Genomic DNA, 17,449 nt, shown 5'->3' on the forward strand with positions numbered 1-17,449 from the left:
TAAACCAACATACTGAAGAAGGTGAAACGTGTGGCTGCGCTCCTCACATGCTGAAGCAGCAGCAGCCCTTTCCCTGAAGCAAAGTTCCTTCATTCCTCCCTCCCATAACCCTTAGCAGGGGATTTATGGTAATTGAGTTGAGTTTCCAAACTGGCCCTTCCTTCCTTCCTTCCCATATCTGCCAGCTCGAGAAGGCTTGTTTTGTTGCACCTGGGAAGTAAAGTATCTATTTGCGAGAGAGAGAGAATGAGAGAGAGAGACAGAGAGAGAGAGACAGAGAGAGAAGGGGAAGGGGTGTTGGCAGTTAGGGTGTGAGCTAGAGAAATGAGGCCTGTCTGCAAAAGGCCATGGGATGGGAGTGCGTGGTTGCAGGTTGTTTGGCTTTGTAAGGCCTACTGCCCGCTTCACTCGAAAATGGGTCTAGGGTTGTCGGTTTGTAGGCTGTAAAAGCCCAGAAAAGCTCTTGTTCTCCAACCAGCAGAGTGGCGCAGCGGAAGCGTGTTGGGCCCATAACCCAGAGGTCGATGGATCGAAACCATCCTCTGCTAACTTTTTTCAAATTATGTTTTTGTGTCATGGCATTAGGGCACAAAGAGCTGTAAGTGCCTGGATGCAATGTCATTCCTTGAACTTGCTGCCTCGTTCCACTCTTGCGCTAAATAGGAGAGGGGCCCAGCCCAGCCAACAAAATGCACTGTTCAATCAAACCAAACTTAAAACCAAGCTCCTTTTTTAAGGGGTCCCGGGGAAATGTTGGGCTGACCGGCAAGACCTCATGATGCGAACTGCTTCTGCGTCAAACGCAAGCTTTTTTCATTCCCAGCCAATGACTTATTCTTATTTCTAAGGGCCGCTCCATCAGATAGCCCAGACAGGCAGGCGTTGGTGGTATAGTGGTGAGCATAGCTGCCTTCCAAGCAGTTGACCCGGGTTCGATTCCCGGCCAACGCAGATCAAATCTTTAAATTGTTCAAAATGCATTTTTGGAAATCAGACTCATGCTGAAAGCAAAGCTGACACACTTTTCGTGAAAATCAAAACCCCATCCAGGAAAGGTTCTTGCATCCTAGTTTCTGCAACTGTCTATCGGTGAGGGGATTGAAGCGAGCAGGGCTCCTGGCCCCTCCCCGACAAAGCCCTGACGAAGGCCTGACAAAGGCCTATTCGCCTTGCCCTGACGGGCCTTGGTCCCAGCAGGCCACCGAGCACAGCACCTCAGCCTATTAGAGTGAGGTTTCAGGATCTCTCTCATCCTGTAAACCAACAAACTGAAGAAGGTGAAACGTGTGGCTGCGCTCCTCACATGCTGAAGCAGCAGCAGCCCTTTCCCTGAAGCAAAGTTCCTTCATTCCTCCCTCCCATAACCCTTAGCAGGGGATTTATGGTAATTGAGTTGAGTTTCCAAACTGGCCCTTCCTTCCTTCCTTCCCATATCTGCCAGCTCGAGAAGGCTTGTTTTGTTGCACCTGGGAAGTAAAGTATCTATTTGCGAGAGAGAGAGAATGAGAGAGAGAGACAGAGAGAGAGAGACAGAGAGAGAAGGGGAAGGGGTGTTGGCAGTTAGGGTGTGAGCTAGAGAAATGAGGCCTGTCTGCAAAAGGCCATGGGATGGGAGTGCGTGGTTGCAGGTTGTTTGGCTTTGTAAGGCCTACTGCCCGCTTCACTCGAAACTGGGTCTAGGGTTGTCGGTTTGTAGGCTGTAAAAGCCCAGAAAAGCTCTTGTTCTCCAACCAGCAGAGTGGCGCAGCGGAAGCGTGCTGGGCCCATAACCCAGAGGTCGATGGATCGAAACCATCCTCTGCTAACTTTTTTCAAATTATGTTTTTGTGTCATGGCATTAGGGCACAAAGAGCTGTAAGTGCCTGGATGCAATGTCATTCCTTGAACTTGCTGCCTCGTTCCACTCTTGCGCTAAATAGGAGAGGGTCCCAGCCCAGCCAACAAAATGCACTGTTCAATCAAACCAAACTTAAAACCAAGCTCCTTTTTTAAGGGGTCCCGGGGAAATGTTGGGCTGACCGGCAAGACCTCATGATGCGAACTGCTTCTGCGTCAAACGCAAGCTTTTTTCATTCCCAGCCAATGACTTATTCTTATTTCTAAGGGCCGCTCCATCAGATAGCCCAGACAGGCAGGCGTTGGTGGTATAGTGGTGAGCATAGCTGCCTTCCAAGCAGTTGACCCGGGTTCTATTCCTGGCCAACGCAGATCAAATCTTTAAATTGTTCAAAATGCATTTTTTGGAAATCAGACTCATGCTGAAAGCAAAGCTGACACACTTTTCGTGAAAATCAAAACCCCATCCAGGAAAGGTTCTTGCATCCTAGTTTCTGCAACTGTCTATCGGTGAGGGGATTGAAGCGAGCAGGGCTCCTGGCCCCTCCCCGACAAAGCCCTGACGAAGGCCTGACAAAGGCCTATTCGCCTTGCCCTGACGGGCCTTGGTCCCAGCAGGCCACCGAGCACAGCACCTCAGCCTATTAGAGTGAGGTTTCAGGATCTCTCTCATCCTGTAAACCAACATACTGAAGAAGGTGAAACGTGTGGCTGCGCTCCTCACATGCTGAAGCAGCAGCAGCCCTTTCCCTGAAGCAAAGTTCCTTCATTCCTCCCTCCCATAACCCTTAGCAGGGGATTTATGGTAATTGAGTTGAGTTTCCAAACTGGCCCTTCCTTCCTTCCTTCCCATATCTGCCAGCTCGAGAAGGCTTGTTTTGTTGCACCTGGGAAGTAAAGTATCTATTTGCGAGAGAGAGAGAATGAGAGAGAGAGACAGAGAGAGAGAGACAGAGAGAGAAGGGGAAGGGGTGTTGGCAGTTAGGGTGTGAGCTAGAGAAATGAGGCCTGTCTGCAAAAGGCCATGGGATGGGAGTGCGTGGTTGCAGGTTGTTTGGCTTTGTAAGGCCTACTGCCCGCTTCACTCGAAAATGGGTCTAGGGTTGTCGGTTTGTAGGCTGTAAAAGCCCAGAAAAGCTTTTGTTCTCCAACCAGCAGAGTGGCGCAGCGGAAGCGTGCTGGGCCCATAACCCAGAGGTCGATGGATCGAAACCATCCTCTGCTAACCTTTTTCAAATTATGTTTTTGTGTCATGGCATTAGGGCACAAAGAGCTGTAAGTGCCTGGATGCAATGTCATTCCTTGAACTTGCTGCCTCGTTCCACTCTTGCGCTAAATAGGAGAGGGTCCCAGCCCAGCCAACAAAATGCACTGTTCAATCAAACCAAACTTAAAACCAAGCTCCTTTTTTAAGGGGTCCCGGGGAAATGTTGGGCTGACCGGCAAGACCTCATGATGCGAACTGCTTCTGCGTCAAACGCAAGCTTTTTTCATTCCCAGCCAATGACTTATTCTTATTTCTAAGGGCCGCTCCATCAGATAGCCCAAACAGGCAGGCGTTGGTGGTATAGTGGTGAGCATAGCTGCCTTCCAAGCAGTTGACCCGGGTTCGATTCCCGGCCAACGCAGATCAAATCTTTAAATTGTTCAAAATGCATTTTTTGGAAATCAGACTCATGCTGAAAGCAAAGCTGACACACTTTTCGTGAAAATCAAAACCCCATCCAGGAAAGGTTCTTGCATCCTAGTTTCTGCAACTGTCTATCGGTGAGGGGATTGAAGCGAGCAGGGCTCCTGGCCCCTCCCCGACAAAGCCCTGACGAAGGCCTGACAAAGGCCTATTCGCCTTGCCCTGACGGGCCTTGGTCCCAGCAGGCCACCGAGCACAGCACCTCAGCCTATTAGAGTGAGGTTTCAGGATCTCTCTCATCCTGTAAACCAACATACTGAAGAAGGTGAAACGTGTGGCTGCGCTCCTCACATGCTGAAGCAGCAGCAGCCCTTTCCCTGAAGCAAAGTTCCTTCATTCCTCCCTCCCATAACCCTTAGCAGGGGATTTATGGTAATTGAGTTGAGTTTCCAAACTGGCCCTTCCTTCCTTCCTTCCCATATCTGCCAGCTCGAGAAGGCTTGTTTTGTTGCACCTGGGAAGTAAAGTATCTATTTGCGAGAGAGAGAGAATGAGAGAGAGAGACAGAGAGAGAGAGACAGAGAGAGAAGGGGAAGGGGTGTTGGCAGTTAGGGTGTGAGCTAGAGAAATGAGGCCTGTCTGCAAAAGGCCATGGGATGGGAGTGCGTGGTTGCAGGTTGTTTGGCTTTGTAAGGCCTACTGCCCGCTTCACTCGAAAATGGGTCTAGGGTTGTCGGTTTGTAGGCTGTAAAAGCCCAGAAAAGCTTTTGTTCTCCAACCAGCAGAGTGGCGCAGCGGAAGCGTGCTGGGCCCATAACCCAGAGGTCGATGGATCGAAACCATCCTCTGCTAACTTTTTTCAAATTATGTTTTTGTGTCATGGCATTAGGGCACAAAGAGCTGTAAGTGCCTGGATGCAATGTCATTCCTTGAACTTGCTGCCTCGTTCCACTCTTGCGCTAAATAGGAGAGGGTCCCAGCCCAGCCAACAAAATGCACTGTTCAATCAAACCAAACTTAAAACCAAGCTCCTTTTTTAAGGGGTCCCGGGGAAATGTTGGGCTGACCGGCAAGACCTCATGATGCGAACTGCTTCTGCGTCAAACGCAAGCTTTTTTCATTCCCAGCCAATGACTTATTCTTATTTCTAAGGGCCGCTCCATCAGATAGCCCAGACAGGCAGGCGTTGGTGGTATAGTGGTGAGCATAGCTGCCTTCCAAGCAGTTGACCCGGGTTCGATTCCCGGCCAACGCAGATCAAATCTTTAAATTGTTCAAAATGCATTTTTTGGAAATCAGACTCATGCTGAAAGCAAAGCTGACACACTTTTCGTGAAAATCAAAACCCCATCCAGGAAAGGTTCTTGCATCCTAGTTTCTGCAACTGTCTATCGGTGAGGGGATTGAAGCGAGCAGGGATCCTGGCCCCTCCCCGACAAAGCCCTGACGAAGGCCTGACAAAGGCCTATTCGCCTTGCCCTGACGGGCCTTGGTCCCAGCAGGCCACCGAGCACAGCACCTCAGCCTATTAGAGTGAGGTTTCAGGATCTCTCTCATCCTGTAAACCAACAAACTGAAGAAGGTGAAACGTGTGGCTGCGCTCCTCACATGCTGAAGCAGCAGCAGCCCTTTCCCTGAAGCAAAGTTCCTTCATTCCTCCCTCCCATAACCCTTAGCAGGGGATTTATGGTAATTGAGTTGAGTTTCCAAACTGGCCCTTCCTTCCTTCCTTCCCATATCTGCCAGCTCGAGAAGGCTTGTTTTGTTGCACCTGGGAAGTAAAGTATCTATTTGCGAGAGAGAGAGAATGAGAGAGAGAGACAGAGAGAGAGAGACAGAGAGAGAAGGGGAAGGGGTGTTGGCAGTTAGGGTGTGAGCTAGAGAAATGAGGCCTGTCTGCAAAAGGCCATGGGATGGGAGTGCGTGGTTGCAGGTTGTTTGGCTTTGTAAGGCCTACTGCCCGCTTCACTCGAAACTGGGTCTAGGGTTGTCGGTTTGTAGGCTGTAAAAGCCCAGAAAAGCTCTTGTTCTCCAACCAGCAGAGTGGCGCAGCGGAAGCGTGCTGGGCCCATAACCCAGAGGTCGATGGATCGAAACCATCCTCTGCTAACTTTTTTCAAATTATGTTTTTGTGTCATGGCATTAGGGCACAAAGAGCTGTAAGTGCCTGGATGCAATGTCATTCCTTGAACTTGCTGCCTCGTTCCACTCTTGCGCTAAATAGGAGAGGGTCCCAGCCCAGCCAACAAAATGTACTGTTCAATCAAACCAAACTTAAAACCAAGCTCCTTTTTTAAGGGGTCCCGGGGAAATGTTGGGCTGACCGGCAAGACCTCATGATGCGAACTGCTTCTGCGTCAAACGCAAGCTTTTTTCATTCCCAGCCAATGACTTATTCTTATTTCTAAGGGCCGCTCCATCAGATAGCCCAGACAGGCAGGCGTTGGTGGTATAGTGGTGAGCATAACTGCCTTCCAAGCAGTTGGCCAACGCAGATCAAATCTTTAAATTGTTCAAAATGCATTTTTTGGAAATCAGACTCATGCTGAAAGCAAAGCTGACACACTTTTCGTGAAAATCAAAACCCCATCCAGGAAAGGTTCTTGCATCCTAGTTTCTGCAACTGTCTATCGGTGAGGGGATTGAAGCGAGCAGGGCTCCTGGCCCCTCCCCGACAAAGCCCTGACGAAGGCCTGACAAAGGCCTATTCGCCTTGCCCTGACGGGCCTTGGTCCCAGCAGGCCACCGAGCACAGCACCTCAGCCTATTAGAGTGAGGTTTCAGGATCTCTCTCATCCTGTAAACCAACATACTGAAGAAGGTGAAACGTGTGGCTGCGCTCCTCACATGCTGAAGCAGCAGCAGCCCTTTCCCTGAAGCAAAGTTCCTTCATTCCTCCCTCCCATAACCCTTAGCAGGGGATTTATGGTAATTGAGTTGAGTTTCCAAACTGGCCCTTCCTTCCTTCCTTCCCATATCTGCCAGCTCGAGAAGGCTTGTTTTGTTGCACCTGGGAAGTAAAGTATCTATTTGCGAGAGAGAGAGAATGAGAGAGAGAGACAGAGAGAGAGAGACAGAGAGAGAAGGGGAAGGGGTGTTGGCAGTTAGGGTGTGAGCTAGAGAAATGAGGCCTGTCTGCAAAAGGCCATGGGATGGGAGTGCGTGGTTGCAGGTTGTTTGGCTTTGTAAGGCCTACTGCCCGCTTCACTCGAAACTGGGTCTAGGGTTGTCGGTTTGTAGGCTGTAAAAGCCCAGAAAAGCTCTTGTTCTCCAACCAGCAGAGTGGCGCAGCGGAAGCGTGCTGGGCCCATAACCCAGAGGTAGATGGATCGAAACCATCCTCTGCTAACTTTTTTCAAATTATGTTTTTGTGTCATGGCATTAGGGCACAAAGAGCTGTAAGTGCCTGGATGCAATGTCATTCCTTGAACTTGCTGCCTCGTTCCACTCTTGCGCTAAATAGGAGAGGGTCCCAGCCCAGCCAACAAAATGCACTGTTCAATCAAACCAAACTTAAAACCAAGCTCCTTTTTTAAGGGGTCCCGGGGAAATGTTGGGCTGACCGGCAAGACCTCATGATGCGAACTGCTTCTGCGTCAAACGCAAGCTTTTTTCATTCCCAGCCAATGACTTATTCTTATTTCTAAGGGCCGCTCCATCAGATAGCCCAGACAGGCAGGCGTTGGTGGTATAGTGGTGAGCATAGCTGCCCGATTCCCGGCCAACGCAGATCAAATCTTTAAATTGTTCAAAATGCATTTTTTGGAAATCAGACTCATGCTGAAAGCAAAGCTGACACACTTTTCGTGAAAATCAAAACCCCATCCAGGAAAGGTTCTTGCATCCTAGTTTCTGCAACTGTCTATCGGTGAGGGGATTGAAGCGAGCAGGGCTCCTGGCCCCTCCCCGACAAAGCCCTGACGAAGGCCTGACAAAGGCCTATTCGCCTTGCCCTGACGGGCCTTGGTCCCAGCAGGCCACCGAGCACAGCACCTCAGCCTATTAGAGTGAGGTTTCAGGATCTCTCTCATCCTGTAAACCAACATACTGAAGAAGGTGAAACGTGTGGCTGCGCTCCTCACATGCTGAAGCAGCAGCAGCCCTTTCCCTGAAGCAAAGTTCCTTCATTCCTCCCTCCCATAACCCTTAGCAGGGGATTTATGGTAATTGAGTTGAGTTTCCAAACTGGCCCTTCCTTCCTTCCTTCCCATATCTGCCAGCTCGAGAAGGCTTGTTTTGTTGCACCTGGGAAGTAAAGTATCTATTTGCGAGAGAGAGAGAATGAGAGAGAGAGACAGAGAGAGAGAGACAGAGAGAGAAGGGGAAGGGGTGTTGGCAGTTAGGGTGTGAGCTAGAGAAATGAGGCCTGTCTGCAAAAGGCCATGGGATGGGAGTGCGTGGTTGCAGGTTGTTTGGCTTTGTAAGGCCTACTGCCCGCTTCACTCGAAAATGGGTCTAGGGTTGTCGGTTTGTAGGCTGTAAAAGCCCAGAAAAGCTTTTGTTCTCCAACCAGCAGAGTGGCGCAGCGGAAGCGTGCTGGGCCCATAACCCAGAGGTCGATGGATCGAAACCATCCTCTGCTAACTTTTTTCAAATTATGTTTTTGTGTCATGGCATTAGGGCACAAAGAGCTGTAAGTGCCTGGATGCAATGTCATTCCTTGAACTTGCTGCCTCGTTCCACTCTTGCGCTAAATAGGAGAGGGTCCCAGCCCAGCCAACAAAATGCACTGTTCAATCAAACCAAACTTAAAACCAAGCTCCTTTTTTAAGGGGTCCCGGGGAAATGTTGGGCTGACCGGCAAGACCTCATGATGCGAACTGCTTCTGCGTCAAACGCAAGCTTTTTTCATTCCCAGCCAATGACTTATTCTTATTTCTAAGGGCCGCTCCATCAGATAGCCCAGACAGGCAGGCGTTGGTGGTATAGTGGTGAGCATAGCTGCCTTCCAAGCAGTTGACCAGGGTTCGATTCCCGGCCAACGCAGATCAAATCTTTAAATTGTTCAAAATGCATTTTTTGGAAATCAGACTCATGCTGAAAGCAAAGCTGACACACTTTTCGTGAAAATCAAAACCCCATCCAGGAAAGGTTCTTGCATCCTAGTTTCTGCAACTGTCTATCGGTGAGGGGATTGAAGCGAGCAGGGCTCCTGGCCCCTCCCCGACAAAGCCCTGACGAAGGCCTGACAAAGGCCTATTCGCCTTGCCCTGACGGGCCTTGGTCCCAGCAGGCCACCGAGCACAGCACCTCAGCCTATTAGAGTGAGGTTTCAGGATCTCTCTCATCCTGTAAACCAACATACTGAAGAAGGTGAAACGTGTGGCTGCGCTCCTCACATGCTGAAGCAGCAGCAGCCCTTTCCCTGAAGCAAAGTTCCTTCATTCCTCCCTCCCATAACCCTTAGCAGGGGATTTATGGTAATTGAGTTGAGTTTCCAAACTGGCCCTTCCTTCCTTCCTTCCCATATCTGCCAGCTCGAGAAGGCTTGTTTTGTTGCACCTGGGAAGTAAAGTATCTATTTGCGAGAGAGAGAGAATGAGAGAGAGAGACAGAGAGAGAGAGACAGAGAGAGAAGGGGAAGGGGTGTTGGCAGTTAGGGTGTGAGCTAGAGAAATGAGGCCTGTCTGCAAAAGGCCATGGGATGGGAGTGCGTGGTTGCAGGTTGTTTGGCTTTGTAAGGCCTACTGCCCGCTTCACTCGAAAATGGGTCTAGGGTTGTCGGTTTGTAGGCTGTAAAAGCCCAGAAAAGCTCTTGTTCTCCAACCAGCAGAGTGGCGCAGCGGAAGCGTGCTGGGCCCATAACCCAGAGGTCGATGGATCGAAACCATCCTCTGCTAACTTTTTTCAAATTATGTTTTTGTGTCATGGCATTAGGGCACAAAGAGCTGTAAGTGCCTGGATGCAATGTCATTCCTTGAACTTGCTGCCTCGTTCCACTCTTGCGCTAAATAGGAGAGGGGCCCAGCCCAGCCAACAAAATGCACTGTTCAATCAAACCAAACTTAAAACCAAGCTCCTTTTTTAAGGGGTCCCGGGGAAATGTTGGGCTGACCGGCAAGACCTCATGATGCGAACTGCTTCTGCGTCAAACGCAAGCTTTTTTCATTCCCAGCCAATGACTTATTCTTATTTCTAAGGGCCGCTCCATCAGATAGCCCAGACAGGCAGGCGTTGGTGGTATAGTGGTGAGCATAGCTGCCTTCCAAGCAGTTGACCCGGGTTCGATTCCCGGCCAACGCAGATCAAATCTTTAAATTGTTCAAAATGCATTTTTTGGAAATCAGACTCATGCTGAAAGCAAAGCTGACACACTTTTCGTGAAAATCAAAACCCCATCCAGGAAAGGTTCTTGCATCCTAGTTTCTGCAACTGTCTATCGGTGAGGGGATTGAAGCTAGCAGGGCTCCTGGCCCCTCCCCGACAAAGCCCTGACGAAGGCCTGACAAAGGCCTATTCGCCTTGCCCTGACGGGCCTTGGTCCCAGCAGGCCACCGAGCACAGCACCTCAGCCTATTAGAGTGAGGTTTCAGGATCTCTCTCATCCTGTAAACCAACAAACTGAAGAAGGTGAAACGTGTGGCTGCGCTCCTCACATGCTGAAGCAGCAGCAGCCCTTTCCCTGAAGCAAAGTTCCTTCATTCCTCCCTCCCATAACCCTTAGCAGGGGATTTATGGTAATTGAGTTGAGTTTCCAAACTGGCCCTTCCTTCCTTCCTTCCCATATCTGCCAGCTCGAGAAGGCTTGTTTTGTTGCACCTGGGAAGTAAAGTATCTATTTGCGAGAGAGAGAGAATGAGAGAGAGAGACAGAGAGAGAGAGACAGAGAGAGAAGGGGAAGGGGTGTTGGCAGTTAGGGTGTGAGCTAGAGAAATGAGGCCTGTCTGCAAAAGGCCATGGGATGGGAGTGCGTGGTTGCAGGTTGTTTGGCTTTGTAAGGCCTACTGCCCGCTTCACTCGAAACTGGGTCTAGGGTTGTCGGTTTGTAGGCTGTAAAAGCCCAGAAAAGCTCTTGTTCTCCAACCAGCAGAGTGGCGCAGCGGAAGCGTGCTGGGCCCATAACCCAGAGGTCGATGGATCGAAACCATCCTCTGCTAACTTTTTTCAAATTATGTTTTTGTGTCATGGCATTAGGGCACAAAGAGCTGTAAGTGCCTGGATGCAATGTCATTCCTTGAACTTGCTGCCTCGTTCCACTCTTGCGCTAAATAGGAGAGGGTCCCAGCCCAGCCAACAAAATGCACTGTTCAATCAAACCAAACTTAAAACCAAGCTCCTTTTTTAAGGGGTCCCGGGGAAATGTTGGGCTGACCGGCAAGACCTCATGATGCGAACTGCTTCTGCGTCAAACGCAAGCTTTTTTCATTCCCAGCCAATGACTTATTCTTATTTCTAAGGGCCGCTCCATCAGATAGCCCAGACAGGCAGGCGTTGGTGGTATAGTGGTGAGCATAACTGCCTTCCAAGCAGTTGACCCGGGTTCGATTCCCGGCCAACGCAGATCAAATCTTTAAATTGTTCAAAATGCATTTTTTGGAAATCAGACTCATGCTGAAAGCAAAGCTGACACACTTTTCGTGAAAATCAAAACCCCATCCAGGAAAGGTTCTTGCATCCTAGTTTCTGCAACTGTCTATCGGTGAGGGGATTGAAGCGAGCAGGGCTCCTGGCCCCTCCCCGACAAAGCCCTGACGAAGGCCTGACAAAGGCCTATTCGCCTTGCCCTGACGGGCCTTGGTCCCAGCAGGCCACCGAGCACAGCACCTCAGCCTATTAGAGTGAGGTTTCAGGATCTCTCTCATCCTGTAAACCAACATACTGAAGAAGGTGAAACGTGTGGCTGCGCTCCTCACATGCTGAAGCAGCAGCAGCCCTTTCCCTGAAGCAAAGTTCCTTCATTCCTCCCTCCCATAACCCTTAGCAGGGGATTTATGGTAATTGAGTTGAGTTTCCAAACTGGCCCTTCCTTCCTTCCTTCCCATATCTGCCAGCTCGAGAAGGCTTGTTTTGTTGCACCTGGGAAGTAAAGTATCTATTTGCGAGAGAGAATGAGAGAGAGAGACAGAGAGAGAGAGACAGAGAGAGAAGGGGAAGGGGTGTTGGCAGTTAGGGTGTGAGCTAGAGAAATGAGGCCTGTCTGCAAAAGGCCATGGGATGGGAGTGCGTGGTTGCAGGTTGTTTGGCTTTGTAAGGCCTACTGCCCGCTTCACTCGAAAATGGGTCTAGGGTTGTCGGTTTGTAGGCTGTAAAAGCCCAGAAAAGCTTTTGTTCTCCAACCAGCAGAGTGGCGCAGCGGAAGCATGCTGGGCCCATAACCCAGAGGTCGATGGATCGAAACCATCCTCTGCTAACTTTTTTCAAATTATGTTTTTGTGTCATGGCATTAGGGCACAAAGAGCTGTAAGTGCCTGGATGCAATGTCATTCCTTGAACTTGCTGCCTCGTTCCACTCTTGCGCTAAATAGGAGAGGGTCCCAGCCCAGCCAACAAAATGCACTGTTCAATCAAACCAAACTTAAAACCAAGCTCCTTTTTTAAGGGGTCCCGGGGAAATGTTGGGCTGACCGGCAAGACCTCATGATGCGAACTGCTTCTGCGTCAAACGCAAGCTTTTTTCATTCCCAGCCAATGACTTATTCTTATTTCTAAGGGCCGCTCCATCAGATAGCCCAGACAGGCAGGCGTTGGTGGTATAGTGGTGAGCATAGCTGCCTTCCAAGCAGTTGACCCGGGTTCGATTCCCGGCCAACGCAGATCAAATCTTTAAATTGTTCAAAATGCATTTTTTGGAAATCAGACTCATGCTGAAAGCAAAGCTGACACACTTTTCGTGAAAATCAAAACCCCATCCAGGAAAGGTTCTTGCATCCTAGTTTCTGCAACTGTCTATCGGTGAGGGGATTGAAGCGAGCAGGGCTCCTGGCCCCTCCCCGACAAAGCCCTGACGAAGGCCTGACAAAGGCCTATTCGCCTTGCCCTGACGGGCCTTGGTCCCAGCAGGCCACCGAGCACAGCACCTCAGCCTATTAGAGTGAGGTTTCAGGATCTCTCTCATCCTGTAAACCAACATACTGAAGAAGGTGAAACGTGTGGCTGCGCTCCTCACATGCTGAAGCAGCAGCAGCCCTTTCCCTGAAGCAAAGTTCCTTCATTCCTCCCTCCCATAACCCTTAGCAGGGGATTTATGGTAATTGAGTTGAGTTTCCAAACTGGCCCTTCCTTCCTTCCTTCCCATATCTGCCAGCTCGAGAAGGCTTGTTTTGTTGCACCTGGGAAGTAAAGTATCTATTTGCGAGAGAGAGAGAATGAGAGAGAGAGACAGAGAGAGAGAGACAGAGAGAGAAGGGGAAGGGGTGTTGGCAGTTAGGGTGTGAGCTAGAGAAATGAGGCCTGTCTGCAAAAGGCCATGGGATGGGAGTGCGTGGTTGCAGGTTGTTTGGCTTTGTAAGGCCTACTGCCCGCTTCACTCGAAAATGGGTCTAGGGTTGTCGGTTTGTAGGCTGTAAAAGCCCAGAAAAGCTTTTGTTCTCCAACCAGCAGAGTGGCGCAGCGGAAGCGTGCTGGGCCCATAACCCAGAGGTCGATGGATCGAAACCATCCTCTGCTAACTTTTTTCAAATTATGTTTTTGTGTCATGGCATTAGGGCACAAAGAGCTGTAAGTGCCTGGATGCAATGTCATTCCTTGAACTTGCTGCCTCGTTCCACTCTTGCGCTAAATAGGAGAGGGTCCCAGCCCAGCCAACAAAATGCACTGTTCAATCAAACCAAACTTAAAACCAAGCTCCTTTTTTAAGGGGTCCCGGGGAAATGTTGGGCTGACCGGCAAGACCTCATGATGCGAACTGCTTCTGCGTCAAACGCAAGCTTTTTTCATTCCCAGCCAATGACTTATTCTTATTTCTAAGGGCCGCTCCATCAGATAGCCCAGACAGGCAGGCGTTGGTGGTGTAGTGGTGAGCATAGCTGCCTTCCAAGCAGTTGACCCGGGTTCGATTCCCGGCCAACGCAGATCAAATCTTTAAATTGTTCAAAATGCATTTTTTGGAAATCAGACTCATGCTGAAAGCAAAGCTGACACACTTTTCGTGAAAATCAAAACCCCATCCAGGAAAGGTTCTTGCATCCTAGTTTCTGCAACTGTCTATCGGTGAGGGGATTGAAGCGAGCAGGGCTCCTGGCCCCTCCCCGACAAAGCCCTGACGAAGGCCTGACAAAGGCCTATTCGCCTTGCCCTGACGGGCCTTGGTCCCAGCAGGCCACCGAGCACAGCACCTCAGCCTATTAGAGTGAGGTTTCAGGATCTCTCTCATCCTGTAAACCAACATACTGAAGAAGGTGAAACGTGTGGCTGCGCTCCTCACATGCTGAAGCAGCAGCAGCCCTTTCCCTGAAGCAAAGTTCCTTCATTCCTCCCTCCCATAACCCTTAGCAGGGGATTTATGGTAATTGAGTTGAGTTTCCAAACTGGCCCTTCCTTCCTTCCTTCCCATATCTGCCAGCTCGAGAAGGCTTGTTTTGTTGCACCTGGGAAGTAAAGTATCTATTTGCGAGAGAGAGAGAATGAGAGAGAGAGACAGAGAGAGAGAGACAGAGAGAGAAGGGGAAGGGGTGTTGGCAGTTAGGGTGTGAGCTAGAGAAATGAGGCCTGTCTGCAAAAGGCCATGGGATGGGAGTGCGTGGTTGCAGGTTGTTTGGCTTTGTAAGGCCTACTGCCCGCTTCACTCGAAAATGGGTCTAGGGTTGTCGGTTTGTAGGCTGTAAAAGCCCAGAAAAGCTCTTGTTCTCCAACCAGCAGAGTGGCGCAGCGGAAGCGTGCTGGGCCCATAACCCAGAGGTCGATGGATCGAAACCATCCTCTGCTAACTTTTTTCAAATTATGTTTTTGTGTCATGGCATTAGGGCACAAAGAGCTGTAAGTGCCTGGATGCAATGTCATTCCTTGAACTTGCTGCCTCGTTCCACTCTTGCGCTAAATAGGAGAGGGGCCCAGCCCAGCCAACAAAATGCACTGTTCAATCAAACCAAACTTAAAACCAAGCTCCTTTTTTAAGGGGTCCCGGGGAAATGTTGGGCTGACCGGCAAGACCTCATGATGCGAACTGCTTCTGCGTCAAACGCAAGCTTTTTTCATTCCCAGCCAATGACTTATTCTTATTTCTAAGGGCCGCTCCATCAGATAGCCCAGACAGGCAGGCGTTGGTGGTATAGTGGTGAGCATAGCTGCCTTCCAAGCAGTTGACCCGGGTTCGATTCCCGGCCAACGCAGATCAAATCTTTAAATTGTTCAAAATGCATTTTTTGGAAATCAGACTCATGCTGAAAGCAAAGCTGACACACTTTTCGTGAAAATCAAAACCCCATCCAGGAAAGGTTCTTGCATCCTAGTTTCTGCAACTGTCTATCGGTGAGGGGATTGAAGCGAGCAGGGCTCCTGGCCCCTCCCCGACAAAGCCCTGACGAAGGCCTGACAAAGGCCTATTCGCCTTGCCCTGACGGGCCTTGGTCCCAGCAGGCCACCGAGCACAGCACCTCAGCCTATTAGAGTGAGGTTTCAGGATCTCTCTCATCCTGTAAACCAACATACTGAAGAAGGTGAAACGTGTGGCTGCGCTCCTCACATGCTGAAGCAGCAGCAACCCTTTCCCTGAAGCAAAGTTCCTTCATTCCTCCCTCCCATAACCCTTAGCAGGGGATTTATGGTAATTGAGTTGAGTTTCCAAACTGGCCCTTCCTTCCTTCCTTCCCATATCTGCCAGCTCGAGAAGGCTTGTTTTGTTGCACCTGGGAAGTAAAGTATCTATTTGCGAGAGAGAGAGAATGAGAGAGAGAGACAGAGAGAGAGAGACAGAGAGAGAAGGGGAAGGGGTGTTGGCAGTTAGGGTGTGAGCTAGAGAAATGAGGCCTGTCTGCAAAAGGCCATGGGATGGGAGTGCGTGGTTGCAGGTTGTTTGGCTTTGTAAGGCCTACTGCCCGCTTCACTCGAAACTGGGTCTAGGGTTGTCGGTTTGTAGGCTGTAAAAGCCCAGAAAAGCTCTTGTTCTCCAACCAGCAGAGTGGCGCAGCGGAAGCGTGCTGGGCCCATAACCCAGAGGTCGATGGATCGAAACCATCCTCTGCTAACTTTTTTCAAATTATGTTTTTGTGTCATGGCATTAGGGCACAAAGAGCTGTAAGTGCCTGGATGCAATGTCATTCCTTGAACTTGCTGCCTCGTTCCACTCTTGCGCTAAATAGGAGAGGGTCCCAGCCCAGCCAACAAAATGTACTGTTCAATCAAACCAAACTTAAAACCAAGCTCCTTTTTTAAGGGGTCCCGGGGAAATGTTGGGCTGACCGGCAAGACCTCATGATGCGAACTGCTTCTGCGTCAAACGCAAGCTTTTTTCATTCCCAGCCAATGACTTATTCTTATTTCTAAGGGCCGCTCCATCAGACAGCCCAGACAGGCAGGCGTTGGTGGTATAGTGGTGAGCATAGCTGCCTTCCAAGCAGTTGACCCGGGTTCGATTCCCGGCCAACACAGATCAAATCTTTAATTTGTTCAAAATGCATTTTTTGGAAATCAGACTCATGCTGAAAGCAAAGCTGACACACTTTTCGTGAAAATCAAAACCCCATCCAGGAAAGGTTCTTGCATCCTAGTTTCTGCAACTGTCTATCGGTGAGGGGATTGAAGCGAGCAGGGCTCCTGGCCCCTCCCCGACAAAGCCCTGACGAAGGCCTGACAAAGGCCTATTCGCCTTGCCCTGACGGGCCTTGGTCCCAGCAGGCCACCGAGCACAGCACCTCAGCCTATTAGAGTGAGGTTTCAGGATCTCTCTCATCCTGTAAACCAACATACTGAAGAAGGTGAAACGTGTGGCTGCGCTCCTCACATGCTGAAGCAGCAGCAGCCCTTTCCCTGAAGCAAAGTTCCTTCATTCCTCCCTCCCATAACCCTTAGCAGGGGATTTATGGTAATTGAGTTGAGTTTCCAAACTGGCCCTTCCTTCCTTCCTTCCCATATCTGCCAGCTCGAGAAGGCTTGTTTTGTTGCACCTGGGAAGTAAAGTATCTATTTGCGAGAGAGAGAGAATGAGAGAAAGAGACAGAGAGAGAGAGACAGAGAGAGAAGGGGAAGGGGTGTTGGCAGTTAGGGTGTGAGCTAGAGAAATGAGGCCTGTCTGCAAAAGGCCATGGGATGGGAGTGCGTGGTTGCAGGTTGTTTGGCTTTGTAAGGCCTACTGCCCGCTTCACTCGAAACTGGGTCTAGGGTTGTCGGTTTGTAGGCTGTAAAAGCCCATAAAAGCTCTTGTTCTCCAACCAGCAGAGTGGCGCAGCGGAAGCGTGCTGGGCCCATAACCCAGAGGTCGATGGATCGAAACCATCCTCTGCTAACTTTTTTCAAATTATGTTTTTGTGTCATGGCATTAGGGCACAAAGAGCTGTAAGTGCCTGGATGCAATGTCATTCCTTGAACTTGCTGCCTCGTTCCACTCTTGCGCTAAATAGGAGAGGGTCCCAGCCCAGCCAACAAAATGTACTGTTCAATCAAACCAAACTTAAAACCAAGCTCCTTTTTTAAGGGGTCCCGGGGAAATGTTGGGCTGACCGGCAAGACCTCATGATGCGAACTGCTTCTGCGTCAAACGCAAGCTTTTTTCATTCCCAGCCAATGACTTATTCTTATTTCTAAGGGCCGCTCCATCAGATAGCCCAGACAGGCAGGCGTTGGTGGTGTAGTGGTGAGCATAGCTGCCTTCCAAGCAGTTGACCCGGGTTCGATTCCCGGCCAACGCAGATCAAATCTTTAAATTGTTCAAAATGCATTTTTTGGAAATCAGACTCATGCTGAAAGCAAAGCTGACACACTTTTCGTGAAAATCAAAACCCCATCCAGGAAAGGTTCTTGCATCCTAGTTTCTGCAACTGTCTATCGGTGAGGGGATTGAAGCGAGCAGGGCTCCTGGCCCCTCCCCGACAAAGCCCTGACGAAGGCCTG

The 17,449-nt window shown here is 50.0% G+C and overlaps 8 non-coding genes across 8 annotated transcripts; all 8 read left to right on the plus strand.

Annotated features, from left to right (window-relative positions):
* The first annotated feature begins 879 nt into the window (after positions 1-879).
* Positions 880-951, plus strand: TRNAG-UCC (transfer RNA glycine (anticodon UCC)). The gene has a single exon. It is a non-coding gene; the product is annotated as a tRNA-Gly (tRNA).
* A 2,441-nt stretch (positions 952-3,392) lies between these two features.
* Positions 3,393-3,464, plus strand: TRNAG-UCC (transfer RNA glycine (anticodon UCC)). The gene has a single exon. It is a non-coding gene; the product is annotated as a tRNA-Gly (tRNA).
* Positions 3,465-4,649: 1,185 nt separating this feature from the next.
* Positions 4,650-4,721, plus strand: TRNAG-UCC (transfer RNA glycine (anticodon UCC)). The gene has a single exon. It is a non-coding gene; the product is annotated as a tRNA-Gly (tRNA).
* A 4,916-nt stretch (positions 4,722-9,637) lies between these two features.
* On the plus strand, positions 9,638-9,709 carry TRNAG-UCC (transfer RNA glycine (anticodon UCC)). Its single transcript has one exon. It is a non-coding gene; the product is annotated as a tRNA-Gly (tRNA).
* Positions 9,710-12,147: 2,438 nt separating this feature from the next.
* TRNAG-UCC (transfer RNA glycine (anticodon UCC)) lies at positions 12,148-12,219 on the plus strand. The gene has a single exon. It is a non-coding gene; the product is annotated as a tRNA-Gly (tRNA).
* Positions 12,220-13,404: 1,185 nt separating this feature from the next.
* On the plus strand, positions 13,405-13,476 carry TRNAG-UCC (transfer RNA glycine (anticodon UCC)). Its single transcript has one exon. It is a non-coding gene; the product is annotated as a tRNA-Gly (tRNA).
* Positions 13,477-14,661: 1,185 nt separating this feature from the next.
* TRNAG-UCC (transfer RNA glycine (anticodon UCC)) lies at positions 14,662-14,733 on the plus strand. Its single transcript has one exon. It is a non-coding gene; the product is annotated as a tRNA-Gly (tRNA).
* Positions 14,734-17,175: 2,442 nt separating this feature from the next.
* Positions 17,176-17,247, plus strand: TRNAG-UCC (transfer RNA glycine (anticodon UCC)). Its single transcript has one exon. It is a non-coding gene; the product is annotated as a tRNA-Gly (tRNA).
* Positions 17,248-17,449: the final 202 nt, after the last annotated feature.

This window comes from Ambystoma mexicanum, chromosome 6q (genome assembly GCF_040938575.1).
Source record: "Ambystoma mexicanum isolate Mex_15411 chromosome 6q, UKY_AmexF1_1, whole genome shotgun sequence".
Classification (NCBI taxonomy): domain Eukaryota; kingdom Metazoa; phylum Chordata; class Amphibia; order Caudata; family Ambystomatidae; genus Ambystoma; species Ambystoma mexicanum.